Source organism: Ambystoma mexicanum, chromosome 6p (assembly GCF_040938575.1).
Source record: "Ambystoma mexicanum isolate Mex_15411 chromosome 6p, UKY_AmexF1_1, whole genome shotgun sequence".
NCBI lineage: Eukaryota > Metazoa > Chordata > Amphibia > Caudata > Ambystomatidae > Ambystoma > Ambystoma mexicanum.
Window position 1 is genome coordinate 645,422,546 of NC_090935.1, and position 17,752 is coordinate 645,440,297.

Here is a 17,752-nt window from a genome sequence, read left to right on the forward strand (position 1 = left end):
GCTACCCCATCCTGCTTTTCCCAAAATCCTGTATCCCCCACACCCTCCTCCATGACACCTATGGCACTCTCTGTTTCTCCTATTTCTTCTAACTGTTTCTCCATTGACTATCTTACCCTTCTCACTAAGTCTGGTAGGAAGAAGTTCAAAAAGGATATTTTGGACTCTAACCCTGGTCCTCCTATCGCTGACACTTACTCCAGCGCTTCCTCCAGACCGACCCCTCACCGACATCCTCTTTGTCGTTCCTTCGCCTGACCTTTGGACTCCCCATATGGTCTCTGTGCTCTCTCCCTTCTCTTCCTCCCCCATTAATGGCAGCACCCAGTGGGAAGCACTCCTGGACCCCTTCCACTCCTCTAATGTAATCATTAATGTCTACTTTAATGGCACCGTCATGGTCCAAGGCCCTCAGATCAACCTTCTCCTCTTTGATCAACGCTTCCCACACCTCATTAATTTCCTTTCTGCACCTGCTGTCCCGTCTCTCCCTTCTTCAGCTTCCCTGCCTCTGCCTTGCCCTCTCCTCCTTCCTCTTCTGTCCCCCCTCAGGCTCCGTCTACAAGTCCCTCAAGGATGGCAACCTTCTCCATATTGCCACTCTCAACTCTCGCTCAGCTGTCAAACACTCATCTGATATCTGCCGCCTCCTGGAAGAGCTTGACCTCAATGTCCTCGGTCTCACAGAGACATGGTAAATGGGCAGCTCTGTCACAAGCTTTTAAGCTCTCCTACCTGATGGCAACAAGATCCTCTCCGCGCCCATACCCAACCATCCTGGAGGCGGTGTAGCCTTGATCTTCCCGGAGTGGATTCCTGCCTCTGTCATTCCTATGCAGGCCTACCCCTCTTTTGAATGCCTTGTCTGCAGGCTTTCTCTCTCTCCTGGCCACTCTCTTACTGTGGCTACTATCTATCGGCATCCTGGTCAGATCTTCTCCTTCCTCTTCGAGTGGACTGACCTCTCCTGCTCCCTCCTGGCCTTGACCACTCAACTCCTCCTTCTTGGAAACTTCAACATCTATCTGGATGCTTCCTGTCCCTCCTCTCAACTCTTTCACAACCTCTGCGACTCTCCCTCTCTTTCTATTCTCCCCTCTGGCCCAACTCACTTTGCAGGATACACTCTTGATGCTCTGATCTCTTCAGACCTCCCCCTCTCTATCCCTCTGACCACCCCTCTCTCCGGGAGCGATCACTCTCTCCTCTCCTCCCATCTCTTGTTCTCTACCACTCAGGCCAAGCCAACTCCAACACTGCCACCTACCTTCTCGGTCATCCGACCCATGAAGCATTCGTCAGTTGAGGCTTTCGCTACCACTTTATCTCTTCCTCCTCCACCCCTGGCTGACTCGCATCCTGACACAGCCCTTTCCATGCTCTAATCTTCTATCTCTGATACTCTTGATCTTCTTGCCCCCGTCATGAGGATCCGCTTGAAGCCCACAGCCAAGTGCAACTCTTGGTACAACTCTGACCTAGTTACCCTTAAACGCAAGTGTAGGGTGGCTGAAAGGAAATGGCGGGCTTCTTGTGCATCCTCTGACAAACTGGCCTGCCGCCTGCTCCAAAGGCATTACCGGCTCCTTGTCTGCACTCAGAAGACAGCCCATCTCCAAGCCCGCGTCTCTGCGGCATCTAACACCTCGGCCGATATCTTTAAAATCTGCATGGAGATGGCCAACCCTGCTGCAGTCTCTACCTCTCCTGTCGCCTCTCAGGCCCTCAGCGAGGCCCTTGCCTCTAATTTCATCTCAAAAACCCAGGACATCCTGTCCAGCCTCTCTCCTCCCCTCCCTTCTCTCTCTGATACCTCTGGGCCCCCTCTCTACCCTCTTTCTTTTTTTAATTTTTTTATTAGATTTGTTTTAGTTGACAAACAACTTTCCAAATCATTCCAATTATTCGTATTCTACAGTTTTTATTATTGAACAGTTAAAATTTACTTTATACCCAATCTCTAATAGAATAAAACACAACTTAGAAAGTCTTCAGCTGTTAATAAATTATATATATCAAGTCCAAAAAAGGAAAGAAAAATACTTTAAGTAAGAAGTTCGTAAGCAATAATGAGCTTTGCTGGTATTACTCAGTCGGGATTCACCTGATCGGTTTTTCTCTCGGCCTGATTCCTTACTCTGTTCGTTCGAGATAATTCTCGGAGGTTTATATTGTCTTTTCAAGGTTTATATTTTTTCTTTTTGCTTTTTTAAATTGGACTCTGTCTCAAATGATCTTTTGGGTTCTACATTCAGCTCGGTTAAAAATCTTACTGTTGTCAAATTGATTGATATTTTCGAAGCGTTAAAAATCAACGCCCACAATTGCTTTTGATCCACTGTGCCGTACTGTTAAAACATTTTTTTTTTAAGTCGGTCTTTGCAAAGCAGTTGTAACTTTGTACATTGCGTTAATAAATGTTCTAAAGTTTCCAACAGTTCTGGTAGTTTCCAGAATCTGCATCCCTTACTCCAAAGACCTTTTGATCTTGAAGCTAATATTGCGTTTGTCGGCCATAGATTGAATCTAAGCCTCCTTAATTTATCTCGATATTCTTTGCTCGGGAATTTCTTTAGATATTCTGGAAAGGTGTTCATTCTTTTCATCTGAAAGTTTCCTGTGGAAAAGCTTTTATATTCTTCACATTCCTCCCAGTTATTAATCCACACTGCTTGCCAACACTTCCTTTTTGCTCAGGGGGAGGTAATCCAGAAGAGGTTTAAATCAATATCTATTTTCTCCATTCGGGTGACACAATTATGCTCCCAAGTTGTTCATAGAGTTTGTCTCTTTGATTATAAAAGTTTTGCTAGCACAGATATCATAGTGTCATCAATTGCTTCCTTGTTAAAGCATTTGGCATTCAGTGCTATGCTGTTCCATATTACTGTTGTTTCGATCGAAGGAAGTCCTAGCTCATAGCGTATTATTGGAATGGGAAAATGTTTTGGTACCGGGAGAAGTGTTTTCCAAAATCTTCCTTCAATTACATCCCATTTGGGCTGGTCTTCCGGTGTTTTAGTATTTGCTCCATATGTTATTGTTGCAATCACTTTTTCTTTGTAGTATTTTATAAGAGGGATATCGATGTACGTATACTTGCCATATTTCTTTTGTATCGTTTTTGCTTGTGATATTAATGATTGCATTGTTTCTTCTACTATCATTTTGTTCAGTTTTATGATTATTTATATTAAGTCCCAAGTATTTGTATTCTTTCGTTATTTCTACAATTTCTCCATGAATACGCCATATGAACTTCTGTGACGACTTTGTTGATGCAACCGATTGAATCTGCAAAATGTTTGATTTTCCTATGTTAATATCCAGATGATTACTCTCCGCAAACTGATGTAGATCACTTAGTTGCCTTTGTAGACCTATCGGGGACCTATCAAACAGCACAAGATCAGCCGCATATAATAAATGAGATATTGCTTGGCAGTTCAGTTTTGGTGGAAAGGTTCTTGCTCCATAAATTGAGATGTTCAATTTTCTAATATAGTAATTAAAAATAGTTGCAGCAAGTACACAGCCTTGTTTTAATCCATGCATTGTGTCAATGGATTTAGTTAACAGACTGTCTTCCGTTAATCTCACCTGCACAGTTTTTTCTGAGTAAAGTTGATATATTGCTACAAAGATGTGTTTTGGACAGTCATCTTCCTTTAATTTTTCCCACAGTAGTTCTCTTGCTATGGAGTCGAATGCTAGGCGAAGGCTATATATAAAGGTTCTTTAGCCATCTCAGTTTACTTTAAGACTGTCAATAGCAGTAGATGAATTAAGTGCCTAAACCTTGAACAAGGCCCGCTTGGTATGGATCTGCTAGCTTCTCTTCCGTCAGCCATATTTTTAGATCTTTCAATATTATACGTGCAGAAAATTGTCCTACTGTGGCTAATAAGGTTATTGGCCTATAATTGCTTGGGAGATTTCTGTTTCTTTTTTTAAATACTGGGATTATGATTGAATGTTTCCAACTAATCGGAATTTTCCCAAGTGTTTTCATTGCAATAAATATCTCTATTATTATTGCCCGTTTTCCTGGATGTTTTTTCAGAATCACGTTACTCAGTCCGTCCGGGTTTGGAGCTCTAGAGTTGCTTGTTTTTGAATTGAGATCAGGATGTCAAGTGAGTCAAATTTCAGATTGTCAAAGATAGTATTCTCATCCAGCTCCAAAATTGAGTACGGTTATAGGCTATTAAAGTTGCGAGTCGGTTATGTATTCTTCCCAAACTGATTCCGAAATGGGATTTAATAATAATGTGGCCGTACCTGTGTCTCTCGCCTGATTTAATAATTTCCTTATTTGTTCAATAAAGCTTGTAACATTTGTCAGTTATTTAGCTGCTCTTTCATTACTTTGTGATATTTAATGTGACCAATACATCTTGTTTGAATATTTGTGATTTTTTTCTTTATTTCCAGGCCTTCTTGTTTTTTTAATTTCTTTATTTCAGCCCTCATCTTATTCCTAGCAGCTTTGATTACCGCATCGAATGGCTTTAGCTTCTTAAGTATGGGTTCGCTGTATTTTCAATTATTTTCCATGAACATCATGATCACACAGGTATAATATTCAACATGTTTGTTTATTTGGGAGACATTTTCTAAGAGTTTGCTTAACTTATAATCTGTCCATTTGATTCGTTGTTCGGTGAATGTACACTGCGAGATATAAAATTGTTTCTTGGTTTGTTTGATATATTGATATTCGATCAACATTATATTGTGATAACTCAGATCCGTGTGTAAGATGGTGAAATCTTTCACTTGTCTTATGTCTACTGATATAAAAGCATAATCAATGATTGAGGTTATTTTGTCTCTTTTCCATGTAGGTCTCGTGGATTGTCTGTTTCAAAGGATCCGTTCAGCATTGTTAAATTTCTATGCTTCATTAATTTGAGCCATTTTTTCGCGATTGGTTGCATCGCTTCCCTTTCACTTTGAAGCATGGTATATTTAGATCTCCTGTTATTAATGTCATATAAGCTTTAGTTTTATTTGCTATATCCAGCATTTTTACAATGTTTTCAAAAAAAGAGCTCATCAGTGATTAAAGCTTTATAGCTAGATCAGTGGTTTGCTTGTAGTCATTGTTCGTTAGTTCCAACTTGGCTAAATGACTACATGGGAGAGGATTTGCCCATTTAGTTAATGGACGGCCTTTCTTTTTTTTAAATAGCTGGTATAATTATTGTTTAATTACCAAATCATAAGTCGCCAAATGTTTACTCAGAACCGGATCGACTAAATGCGCATAACCTCTAGTATTCCATATGGCTATTTTTACTGATTCCTGAATTATATCCTTCTGGCTCTACTGCTTTTCATCAGCTCTTGGAATCATAGTAACACGTTTTAGCCAGTTCTAAAGATGGCTTACTGTTTAGAGGGTTCTGCTTATCCATATAAACATTTCTTGTCATTCAGTCACCGACGGCAACATAATTTACAATCAATGGTTCTGAAAGATTATTCTCCATAGATGTTTCCATGTGTGTGGTTCTTTGTGGTTTCTTACTAGTTGTTTCTGTACTTTCCCATTGATGTTCATTCCTTCCATATTCTAAGATAGATAAGGATAGAGATAATCCAAATTCTGCAAAACTGTCTTTTTCAGTCCATATTATTTCCTTGATCATTTGTGATTTTATTACTAGATGCGCTTCGTTCATTTTCCTCGAGCGATACATGAGGCCTCCTTATAGGTCGCTTGATTGTATTCTCTCTAGGTTCAGAATTTGTTCCATAAACACCAGAAGAGTTTTCCTATTCGGATAAGGATCGTTTCTAGTTCTTTCTTTCATCCATATTTTTATTATATCAGCATAATTGCGGTGCGTCCGGTTTGTTAGGTTTCCATCATTTATATTTCACTATTGTGTCTACTTTTTTGTTCCTGTTGCCTATAAACATTATTTTCAGTATCTTGCTGGGATAAATTTTGCTCTGTCTTTCGTTTCATATTTTTGTTTGATTCCCAAACTGTTGTGCTATTTTCAGTGTATCGTTTTGCATTTGTACATGGCATGATTTTTGTGAAAAGTATTTGTTGTTTTTTGATCAAATTATCTCTTTTTTGTTGAATTGTTTTATAAGGCTGAGTCTCAGTTTCATTCTGTAAATGTACTGCAATAGCTATTGCTTCTTCTAGTGGGTCCTCATTCTCAATATACAATTTATTTTCTTCAGATAAGATGATTGGGTATATTGAGAGGTCTAGGAGCTGATCTTCTTCCTCTTGTTCTTCTCTTATTTCTAGAATGTTATTTGGATGTTCTTGTTCTTCTGCAGTTTGCATTTGTTCATTCACCTCCATTTGTAATTGAGACTCTTTATGAGATAACCGTCTTTTTTTGTTTCCTTTGTATTTTTAGGTGGTGTTGATGTCGCATTGATGAATTGATTTATCTTACTCTTATTTGTTTTTTTTGTTTTTGTTTTTTTAATGCAAGCATTTATTGCCTTTTTCTTGTTTTCCTTTTTTAGTCTTTTTTGTTTTAAAAACTTCAAATACTGATATTTCATCATTTTAGATATTCCCGTTTGCTCTTCCTTATCCGTTGTCTGGATTTTATTTTCAGCCGTTTGCTCAGTTTCCGTGACCGACATGGAAATGGTCTAATTTTTGCTTTGAGGTATATTTACTTTTTTTGTGGTTCCATTTTGCTTGTGGATTATGTTTTCAATTGCATTTTTCGTCTGTGTTATATTTAAACTATCTTTAGTTGTACTCACTGTTGTCTTTAATAAAATGTCTACTAAGAAATCAGCTTTGGTCATTAGAGAATTAAACAATGGTTTCATTTTGTTCCCCAAAATTTCGTAGACTTTTGTTAGGGCAAATAAGCCGTTGTTGATTGCCATTAGTGTTGAATCTAGAAACATTGGGGGTTGTTGCAGAAAACCAAATGATGGTCGCGGGACTGGTTTAGTGTAGGAAATCGGTGTAGTAGGTGTTTTGATAGATTACGTGTTTGGAGAATCCAGGGATAAATTAGTTGAGTTAGACACATTTTCCATATTATCAGAGTTTGGACTTGATAGATCCTCAAACTGGGTCTCTGCTACAATTGTTTGAAAGGTAGGCAGTTCTAACGATTTGCTAGTCAAAGGTCTTTGTCTTCTTTCAGTTTTTGAATTTTTTATTGTTTTCTTTACTTAACTTTCTTTTTTCCACTTTTTCCTTGTTCGCCATTGACGCTTTCCTTCAAGGCTTTCAATTATAGTAATGGCCTAATTTTGTTGTCGGTGTTATTTATTTGAACTTGTAATATTTGTTTATGGTGTTCAATTACAGGGATTGATAATGGTGGGTCAAGATTTGCGTTTTACAAGGTTGTGTTCGTTTCGATTTGAGTGATATTCGCACAAAGCAGTGTCTGAAATATAGTTATTTATTAATTGGTTGCAATCTTGCTTGTTTGTTATGTTTTCATTTTGTTCATCACTGTGTCGGTGCAGCTGAGCTTTTAATAGAGTTGCTCTATTTTCAGGAGTAATGATTTGGTCAATCACTTTTTGTTGACAGAATGTTCTTATGTCTTTTGATAATGATTTAGAGCGTTTTCCGTTGTTTCGCAATAATTTTCTTCCTTTCTGTTTGGTCGATTTCAGTTCTGCATTCGTTGTATCCACAGTATGGTGTTCAGTCCTTTCAGCAATTAGTCAGGCTGCAGTAACCGGCACTGCCGTTTTCAGATTGTAGGCCGCCATCGTTTTAGCTGTGTTTAGCTCTTTTACTTAACGTTTATTTGCACGCGGCAAATCAAAATGTTTCTTTTGAACAAGAAACAATGTAAGGACGTGGGAGTGCCGTGTGGCTGTCGGCTGCCCTGCTACTTCGTTGAACTGCCGAACAGCACCCCACGTGTACTCCCACGTTGCACGCGCATATGTTATTTTATCACGTTCAATGAAAAGGGGTGTGGCCACAATTACTGCTGCGGAAAGAATAAGGTATACTTGTATATACTTGTGTCTAGTTGTTTTTTAGATTCAAATACAGAGTTATTAAAGCTTAGGAAAGTTTTTCCTACCAGTATTCAGGATTTAGAAGAGTTAACACAGCGTGTTATAGTCAGGGTACAGCAGCGGAGTTCATGCAGACCAAAGTTTCAGCACGTACAGCACTCCATATGCACGCCCATGTTGCGTGCGCAGTTGCACGCGGGTGTGTTATTTTATCATGATCAGGTCAATGTGGCGTGGCCACAATTACAGTAGTTTTCAGGAATTAGAAGAGATAAAAAAGCGTGTTATATTCAGGATACAGCAGCAGGAGTTGATGCAGACCAAAGTTCCAGCACGCACAGCACTCCACCTGCACTCCCACGTTGCGCTCCTCCCTCTTTCCCATCTTTTTCTGTTCTCCCCGGATGAGATTTCCAGACAAGTCTGATCTATGAAAGTGTTGGTTCTTCCCTGTTCATCCAAAACCATCAAGGACCACATGGACACCCTTGTTCATGCTCTGGCCGACTTCTGCAACCACGCCTTCACCTCTGGAGACTTCCCCTCCCCTCTGAAGCACTCCCTTGTGCACCCTCTTCAGCTGACCCCTCTTGCCTGACTATCGCCGATCTCCATTACTCCTTTCCTGGGAAAACTCCTGGAAAAGCTGGCCATCTCGCAGCTAAATCTTCACACCATTTCTGTTGGTTGTCTCCATGATCACCCGTCTGGCTTTGGAGCTGCCAGAAGCACGGAAACTGCTCTCCTGAACATCCAGGAAGACCTGCTCTATAAACTTGATTCTAATATCACATCTGTCCTCATCCTACTCAATGTTTCTTCTGCCTTTGACACGGTCAATCATGTCATCCTGCTCAATCGCCTCTGTGATAATCTGGGTATCGCTGATCAGGCCCTGGCCTGGTTGACCTCCTTCCTCTCCAACTGACCCTCCCAGGTCCAACTTGGGTCCTTCCTTTCCCCTATCTCACTTTCTACCTGTGGTGTCCCCCAGGAGTCTAACCTCTCTCCCTGGCTCTTCAACCAATACCTGGCACCACTCGCCCATTGCATTGCTGCTCTTTTCTCAAACTTTCAATGTGATGCGGATGACACCCAGCTTGTTGTCAGGCGCTCCTCTGCCACCTCCTCTCCCTCTTATCTCCGACTGTCTGTGTGCAATCCATGAGAGATGTGCCACCAACGACCTCTGCCTTAATGCCAGTAAGACAGAGATCCTCCTCATCGGCACACCTGCACCTTCCTTTCCTGTCACTCTCTGGCTGGCCTCCCTTGGCCCTCTCCCTGCTCCCACCTGCAAGGCCAAGAACCTCGGGGTCATCTTTGAATCCATGCTTTTCTCTGCACATCTGACGTCTCAAAAAAGTAACTACCAACTGCACCTCCTCAGAGGTATTCTTCCTTTCCTCTCCTTCCCCCAAAAGCTCACTGTCTCCAGAGCTTTGGTTCTCTCTAGGCTGGACTATTGCAACAGCCTCTTTCTAAATGTGCCGCAACCACTCTCCATCATCTACAGCTAATCCAGAACAACCTTGGCCTCAAGCCCTGGAATCGTATCTCTCCAACCCTGAAGTTTCTTTATTGGCTCCCAGTGGCTGCAAGGATTAAATTCAAGACTGCTTGCATTGCCCACAAAGCTTGCTGGGAGCTGTGTCCAACAAAACCTTTTACTCTCCCTCCGGGAATACATTCCTACTCAAGCTCTGCGCTCCTTCACCTCCAACTCCCCCAGGGTCAGTCGCTTCTCCAAGAAACAAGCTGTTGGTAGATCCCTTTCCTCGGCTGGGGCCTCCCTCTGAAATAGCCTCTTTTCCTCTCTGAAACTTGAGGAGAACCATCTTCAGTTCCGGAAGCACTTCAAGACCTTCCTCTCTGCTTCTGCTTTCGCTCTTCCTCTCCCCTGCTAATCTGTCTGCTTTGGCACTGGGCACCTGGTTACCCTCTGATTTCGGGCCCAGATCCCTGCCCTCCCAGCCACATACCTGCACTGCCTCCTGGCAGACTTGCGTCTGTATCTGAAACCCTACAGTCCCCTTCCAGCACTTATCAGACACCTGTGTTACGCTCACTTGGTTCCCACAGGGGTGTCGGGCGGAACTGGACAGCCACGGTCTCCACCAACGTAATGCGTAGTGCAGAGATGACTGACTGGACTGGCCCACCTAGCTTCGTTTGCTTGACCCATAGAAGTAGTCTCCTAAAGGCGGAGAAAGGGAATTAGCCACCCGTGGATTTGAGTAATAGCCCCTCACTGTGTCCCCATTTATCACCTCTGATATTCCCGTTCACAAAGCTCACCACCTTGTAGTGTTGAATGATGAGCTCTCCATCCTGCGAGGAACGCAGGGACGCGTTGATGGGCAGTTACTTCACTGGCTTGAGGATATTGGAAGAATTCTAGACAAATCTTGGCTCCAAAACTCCTGGCGAAGGACCGTAAGTATATAGTTCTTAAGAGTTCAAAAATGTCTGAATAATCACTCTTGTCCAATTCCTTTATCTTGCAGCTTAGACCCAAAAGAAGATAGTCCTGTGGCAGCTGAAAGCGTTCAGGTAAGAGTCTGTGCTATCCCACACTGTCCGTTAAATGATGCCAAGGTTTAAGTCGCACCTTTCTCTTTTCTTACTGGTGCGGCGTAAGAAGATTTGGCGTGCTGGTGAATAATACCTCCGGTGGTAAAATCAGGTAAGTATATGGTGGCAAGAGATTGTCCTTGTTTGTTCCCCTCGGCTCACCTTGTTGTTGTCTTGTCCCCCTTAGGTGCTGGAATGCGGCAACATAATGATGAAGACAGCGCCGGATCGTAGAGATGCTGCAAGGAACGGTGAGTATGGTGCAGCGCTGCTGCTGGCGATGCGACGTGTTTAAAATAAAGTCTTTTTCTGGTTCAAAGGTGCGATGAATCCTAAATCAGGTAAGAAACCCAATAATGTTCTTGTTCTAATCTTTCTTCTTCTTTCCCTTCTTTCTTGGCGCTCTGGACTCGAGGCGGGCGTGGCAAGAGGCTGGATGCTGACTGCAGGCACGGTGAGCGTTACGCTGCAGGATGCAGAATAACACGAAGTGTGTGCTGCTCTTCGAGCGTGGTTTAAATAGCCCCCAAAGTAGTCCCAGGTAAGTATTCCTCCACAACCACACCCAAGTAACAAAATAGTCCCTAGGTAAAGTAGTCCCTTCCAAGCCTCACATGGGCTTGGATCTCTTGCAGCATGGTCTGCATCAGGTAAGTTTTAACATATGAGCCTGGCGCCTTTGGTGCCAGGACTGTTGCCCCATATGAACCTGGCGCCATAGACGCCAGGACTGTACCCATAAAGCCCCTAATAGGGGTTGCTGGGCTTTCTCTGGGTAACATGATGCCTGCTTCCGGGGTTGATGGACCTGGTCTGGAAGCCCGGGGGTAGGCATCATGACAACCTGTTGTCTACACCTTATTCTCACACTTATCACCTGCTGGCTGCACTACTTGTTGTCATTCTTTCACGTGTTCAGCACTTTCCACTTCCCTGTTGCCCCTCACACTTTCCCTCTCCCCTGCACTTGCACATTCTCAATGTCACTGGGCCTATTATGATCATTGTTTTTGTCCTCCCTTGTTTACCAACCCTTGCCTCGCTGCGCTCTGAAACACTTGTGTATGGGCGCAATACAAATAAAAATATCATATCATATCAAGACTTATGCCTTGAGTGTGTTGGTGTATGGTTTTGAGGCGTTTACAAGAATTGCACTAAGAAGAGGAGAAAAGCATGACAGGACTGTAACCCCTAGAGCAGCCCTGCCAAAGCATCAAATGAAGACAGGAACAAGTTACTTACCTGTAACTGTTGTTCTCCAGCATGGGTCTGGCATGGATTCACATGCTCATGAATATTCCCCGTCGTCAGGCTGGGAATCCTCGGTAAAGAAAAACCAGTATCAGTTTCGTTTCTGATCTGTCTTTCGTAGTAGTAACCAATCACTGATCTCTGCGTCATACTGACCACAGCCAATGACTGCCCTCTACCTAAGCCCCGCCTCTGGCAGCCATCTTCAGATTTGGTAGCACGTGAAGTGGCAGTATGACCAAGTGAAGAGCCGCAGAGGGGTAGGCGGGAGGGTTCGCATGTGAATCCATGCCAGACCCATGCTGGAGAACAACAGTTACAGGTAAGTAACTTGTTCCTTCTCCAGCATGGGGTCTGGCATGGATTCACATGCTCATGAATAAAAGAATACATAGCAGTACACACATGCACAACCACGGGAGGTGGCAAAGGCTCAACATTAAGCATTACATCAAACTCAACATTAAGCAATTCTTACCTCCTCACCAGGCTCAACTTAGGCGAACAGGTTGCGCAGCACTGCTTGGCCGACCCTGGACTCCTCCCTGGAATCCCGATCGACGCAGTAGAATTTTGTGAAGGTGTGCGTCGACCTCCACGTAGCAGCCCTGCAGATGTCCAGCAAGGGCACACCAGATAGGAACGCCGTGGTAGCTGCGATCGCTCTGGTGGAATGGGCTCTCGGACGGCCAGGCAGCGGTCAGTTTGCCAACCGATGACAGTACATGATACAGCCGGAGAGCCATCTGGAAATGGAAGCCTTCGAGAGAGCCTTCCCCTGATTGACAGGTCCAAAGTTCACAAAGAGTTGTGACGTCTTCCGAAAACACTTCGTGCGGTCCACGTAGAACTTCAGCGCTCTAGCCACATCCAGCGAGTGCAAAGTCCTTTCAGCCGGCGACGAAGGCGACGGGAAGAAAACAGGCAACACCAAGGGTTCGTTGAGGTGGAAGTCCGACGGCACCTTGGGCATGAAGGAGGGGTGCGTCCTGAGCACTACCCTCGTGTCGTGAAAAGTCAAGTACGGGGCCTTGCAGGAAAGGGCCTGGATCTCTCCCACCCGTCGTGCGGAGGTGATGGCCACAAGAAACGCTGTTTTCCACGACAAGAACTTCAACGGAGCCGAGTGCAGAGGCTCGAACGGAGGTCCCATGAGCTTGGTCAGCACCACGTTGAGCTCCCACGCCGGGGCCGGAGCCTTCACCGGCGGGAACGATCTGAACAGTCCCTTCATGAACTCTTTCACCAGACGATGAGACCACAAAGACGTCCGCCCCGTGGTTCTGGTGTATCGGGAGATCGCAGCAAGATGAATCTTGATGGACGCGTGCGCCAGTCCAGCTTTGGCCAGCGTCAGTAGGTATGGCAGTACTTGGGGAGCCGTAATCCGTAGAGGGTTAATCTTCTGTGCGTGGCACCAGACAGAGAACCTCTTCCATTTGTGTCCGTAGCATTTAAGAGTTGAGGACGCCCTGGCCTTTGCAAGAACCTCTCTGCAGTCGGCTGGTATGTCGTATCCTCCAAACTCTAACGCTGCAGGAGCCAGGCCTGCAAGTTCAGCGACTTCGGGTCGTGATGGAGTATGGCGCCTCCTTCCCTGGAGAGAAGATCCGCGTCCACTGGCAGCTTCATTGACGGGGACGCTGACAAGTCCAGAAGGTCCGGGAACCATATCTGCCTCGGCCACGCAGGTGCGACGAGGATCATCCTGCACCGTGACCTCTTAAGCTGGTTGATGAGCCGGATCAGCAATGGCAATGGAGGGAACGCGTATAGAAACAGGCCCTCCCAGGGGAACGAGAAAGCATCGCCCATGCTCCTCGGCTGGGGAAACCTGCTGGCGAACCTCCGGCACTTGGAGTTCGTCGCCGTCGCAAACAGATCGATCTGGGGTGTGCCCCACCGTCAGAAGAGGCGGTCCACTAGATCCTGTCGTAGTTCCCACTCGTGGCACGAGCGCAGCTCCCTGCTGAGCGAGTCGGCGATGGTGTTTTTTATCCCTGCCAGATGAAACGGCACCAGAAACATCCCTTGGGCGACGGCCCAATGCCTCAGATCCTGCGCCTCCATGGACAGGGCTGGGGACCTGGTTCCGCCCTGTTTCCTGATGTAGAACATGATGGTGGTGTTGTCGGTGAAGATCCTCACCACCTTGCCCTTGAGGGACGGAATAAAGGACCTGAGGGCCCAAAACACTGCACAGAGCTCCAGGATGTTGATATGGAGGGACTTCTCCGTCGGGAGCCAAAGGCCTCTCGCGTGCAGATTTTCGGTGTGCGCTCCCACCCTTCCAGGGAGGCATCCGTGGTCACTGTCTCCTGGTGGCCGGGGGTCTGGAAGTCCATGCCCGCCGTCAGATGCGCGCGGGTGCCCCACCACCGGATCGCTCGTTGGAAACTCTCGTCGAGTGTGATCCTCTCCTCGAAGCTGCCCGTCGTCTGGATCCAGCGCGCGTCCAGGAACTCCTGCAACGGGCGCATCCGGAGCCTGCACAGGCGGATGAGGTAAATGCAAGAAGACATCATTCCGAGGAGGGACTTGATGGACCTCACTCTGGCCGCGCCCGCAACCAGCATCCGCTGCACCTTGCCCAAGATGGCCCTCGTCCTTTCCTCCGACGGAGAGGCCAGAAGCGACACTGTGTTGAGCTTCGCTCCCAGAAACAGTGCGTCTTGCGCGGGCACCAGGTGGGACTTGGCGTAGTTTATGGAGAATCCCAGGTCCGTGAGAAGTTGGACGGTCCTTGGTAGGGGTAGACGTGGATCCCCTCTCGGCGCAGCTGCGCCGCCACCGGTGCGAGGCACTTGGTGAACACCCTGGGTGCCGACCTCAGTCCGAAGGGAAGGGCTCTGAACTGGTAGTGACGCCCTTGGACCACAAACCTGAGAAACTTTTGGTGTCCCTTTAGGATGGGAATATGGAAGTAGGCATCCTCCAAATCCAACGACGACAGGAAATCGCCCTCCTCCAGCTGACCCAGAACGTGTTGGAGGGTGACCATCCAGAACTTCTGTGCCTTGATGAATTTGTTCAGTCGTCGTAGGTCCAGGATGGGACGCCATCTTCCCGTCTTCTTCTTCACGAGGAAGTATCTTGAGTAAACTCCGGAGGCCCGAAGCCTCTTTGGGACGAGCTCGATGGCGCCCATCTTGAGCATCGCCTTTACCTCCAAGAGAAGTTGAGGGACGTGATGTTCTTTCCTGGCCACAGGGGGGACGCGCGGGCACCTCTTTAGAAACTTGAGCGCGTGACCCTGAGCTAGGGCGTCCAGCACCCAACGGTCGGTGGAGATGGACTCCCACACGCTGACGAAGCTCGCCAGCCGGCCTCCCACCGGGGTGCTTCGTGGGGGGGCCCGACCCCACGGCCGGTTCAGTCCTGCTTCGACGAGGCTTTGCCGCTTTGTCCTCCCTGGCGACGACGGCGGGGTCCGCCCGACTTGCCTCGTCACCTGTAGGCTTCCTGTGACGACGAACGGGCCGCTTGACGGTAGGTGGAATATTCGTCGCCAGAACCTTTGGAGGCACCCTGCTTGCCTCTGGCGCTCCGAAAGGGCGGCCGTCGTTGCTGGAGAACACCAAGAGCCCGGGCCGTCTCCGTGTCCGTCTTGATGGCTTGTAGGGAATCGTCCACTGTTTTCCCAAACAGGTTGCTCCCGTCGAATGGCATGTCCAAAACTCTGGTCTGAACGTCCTGCCGGAAGTCCGTTGCCTTGCGCCATCCATGCAGTCTAAGGCACACGCCGTTGCCCAACTGGCGGAAACCAGTGTCAGCGATGTCCGTCGCTATCGTAATGGCGTGGTCCGACGCCACTTCTCCTTCCTGCAAGATCTCTAGGGCCTCCGCCCTCTTGTCATACGGTAGGAAGTCCAGCAGAGGGGCGATCTTGTACCACAACTCCCTGTCGTAGCGGGCTACGATGGCTAAGGCATTGGCAGCCTTAATCGTCGTCGCTGCCGATGAGATGACTCTACGTCCCATCGTGTCCAATTTCTTTCCATCGCCGTCCGGTGGGGAGGTTGACGTAGAGGTCGAAGCCCCCCCCCACTTTCTTCCTGGCCGCCGCGGAGACATCCGAGTCCGGGGTCGGCTGTGCCCGAAGGCACAAGGGGGCCGCGTCCGGGACCCGGTACTTCTTCTCGTACCGATCCCTTCTCGCAGGCGTTGTGGATCGGTTCTTGAGGAGGGCGAGACCCTCATCCCAGATATCGTCCAGTAGAGGTACAGCAAGGACCGTCTTCCTCTTGGTCTCGCGCCGTTGATAAAGGAAACCTCCCTTCTTCTTCTCTTCCGGGCAGAGCTGGAAAAGCTCGGATGCCCTGGCGATCATGGCATGAAACGATCCAATCTCGTTGGGCGGGGAAGCCCGGGGAGGAGGTGACGACGGAAGATCCTCGTTGTAAACCTCATCGTCTGTACCCGTCGCGGCCGTGTCCGTCCCTGTATCATCCCCACGGGTCGTGGATGGGGAGGAGGGCTGAGCAGGGCGGGATGGTTGAAAAGGAGGTGGAGGGCTCCCAGAAGGGCCTGGCTCCGGGTCCCCCGTCGGGAGCGGTTCCTCCGTTGGTGGTAACGGCAATCTCGTCCTTATCTCCGAGCATAAGGACTGTATAGCCAGCAAAATGGCCGCCGAGTTGTCTTGCGGCACTGGTTGAGGGGATTCCAACGGGCGGTCAGGAGCCTCGTCGGCACCCTCGACGTTCTCGTCGTCTCCTACGTCGGGATCCCTCCTGACGGGCTGGTCTTCTTCCACGCCAATGCCGTGGCTTAAGACTTCGATCAGCTCCTCTTCAGAGGTTGAGGCCGAATCCACGACGACCTCCTGCCCCCCCTTTTTCTTCTCCGTCGGAGGTTTCACGGGGTTCCTGTCGATGGGCTTGAAAGAGGACTCCCTCCGCGGTGGCAGGGAGACTCTGAGCCCTGAAGTCACCTTCACTGGTGAAGCCTCCACAGGCAGAGCCAGGGCCGCCGCGACTGTCTCGATAGAGGCCTTGGCAGGGTGGATCAAGGCTTTCACCACCTTAGGTGCGCTCACCGCCTTCTCCTTGGGGGGAGGGTCACCGCCTCGCTCCCCCTCCGATGGGGCCTTCGAGCTCAACCGGGGTCTCTCCAGGAGCTTCGCCGGGTGCTCTGCCTTCCTCTTACCCGAGCCAGAGCGTTGGCTCGTGGTTGATGGCGCCGGGGAGGATGCGCCCTGCCTGGCAACCATAGAGCCCGACCGTTCGGCGCTCCCGGTGCCAGCGGACTCGCGGTGCTTGGCCTTCTGTTGGACCCCCGTCGCCGGGGCGCCCTGAAAGGTCTTAGAAGACCGCTCGGACTTCTTCTTCTTCTTCTCGCCTGATGGGCTCTTCCCTTCCAGCCAGGTGGCGAGACGCAGATGGCGGTCCTTCATGGTCCGCTCCGACATATTGCCGCAAAACGCACAGTCCTTCTCCACGTGCCTCTTGTCCTCATGCAGGCAGTAGAGGCAAAGGGAGTGTTCGTCCTCCTTAAAGACATTCTGAAGCTGGCATCCAGGGCAGACCCTAAACAGCTTTCCAGGCGTCGAGCTTCCCTTCTCCTGAGCCATGTCCGAGATGGGCCTGAGAAACTTCTGGAGTCCTCCAAAAGCGTGGCTCGACGAAATCTTCACCCTTGAGGAGCGTAGAGGAATACGACACGGGTCCCCGTTGATCGGATAAAGAAACGGTGGAGCCTGAGGCTCTTTTGACCGAAAAAAGAGAGAATTTTCCTATGAAAAAGCACGAAAACGCTCTACAGCTCGAGAGCAATAGCACGAGGATCCCAACACATGAACGTGCGGTAAAAATCTGAAGATGGCTGCCAGAGGCGGGGCTTAGGGAGATGGCAGTCATTGGCTGTGGTCAGTATGACGCAGAGATCAGTGATTGGTTACTACTACGAAAGACAGATCAGAAACGAAAATGATACTGATTTT

General features: G+C 47.7%; 1 protein-coding gene across 2 annotated transcripts in view; it reads right to left on the reverse strand.

Annotated features, from left to right (window-relative positions):
* FCHO2 (FCH and mu domain containing endocytic adaptor 2) overlaps window positions 1-17,752 on the reverse strand; it is a 1,284,287-nt gene that overhangs the window by 209,927 nt on the left and 1,056,608 nt on the right. The gene's annotated exons all lie outside the window — the stretch shown is intronic.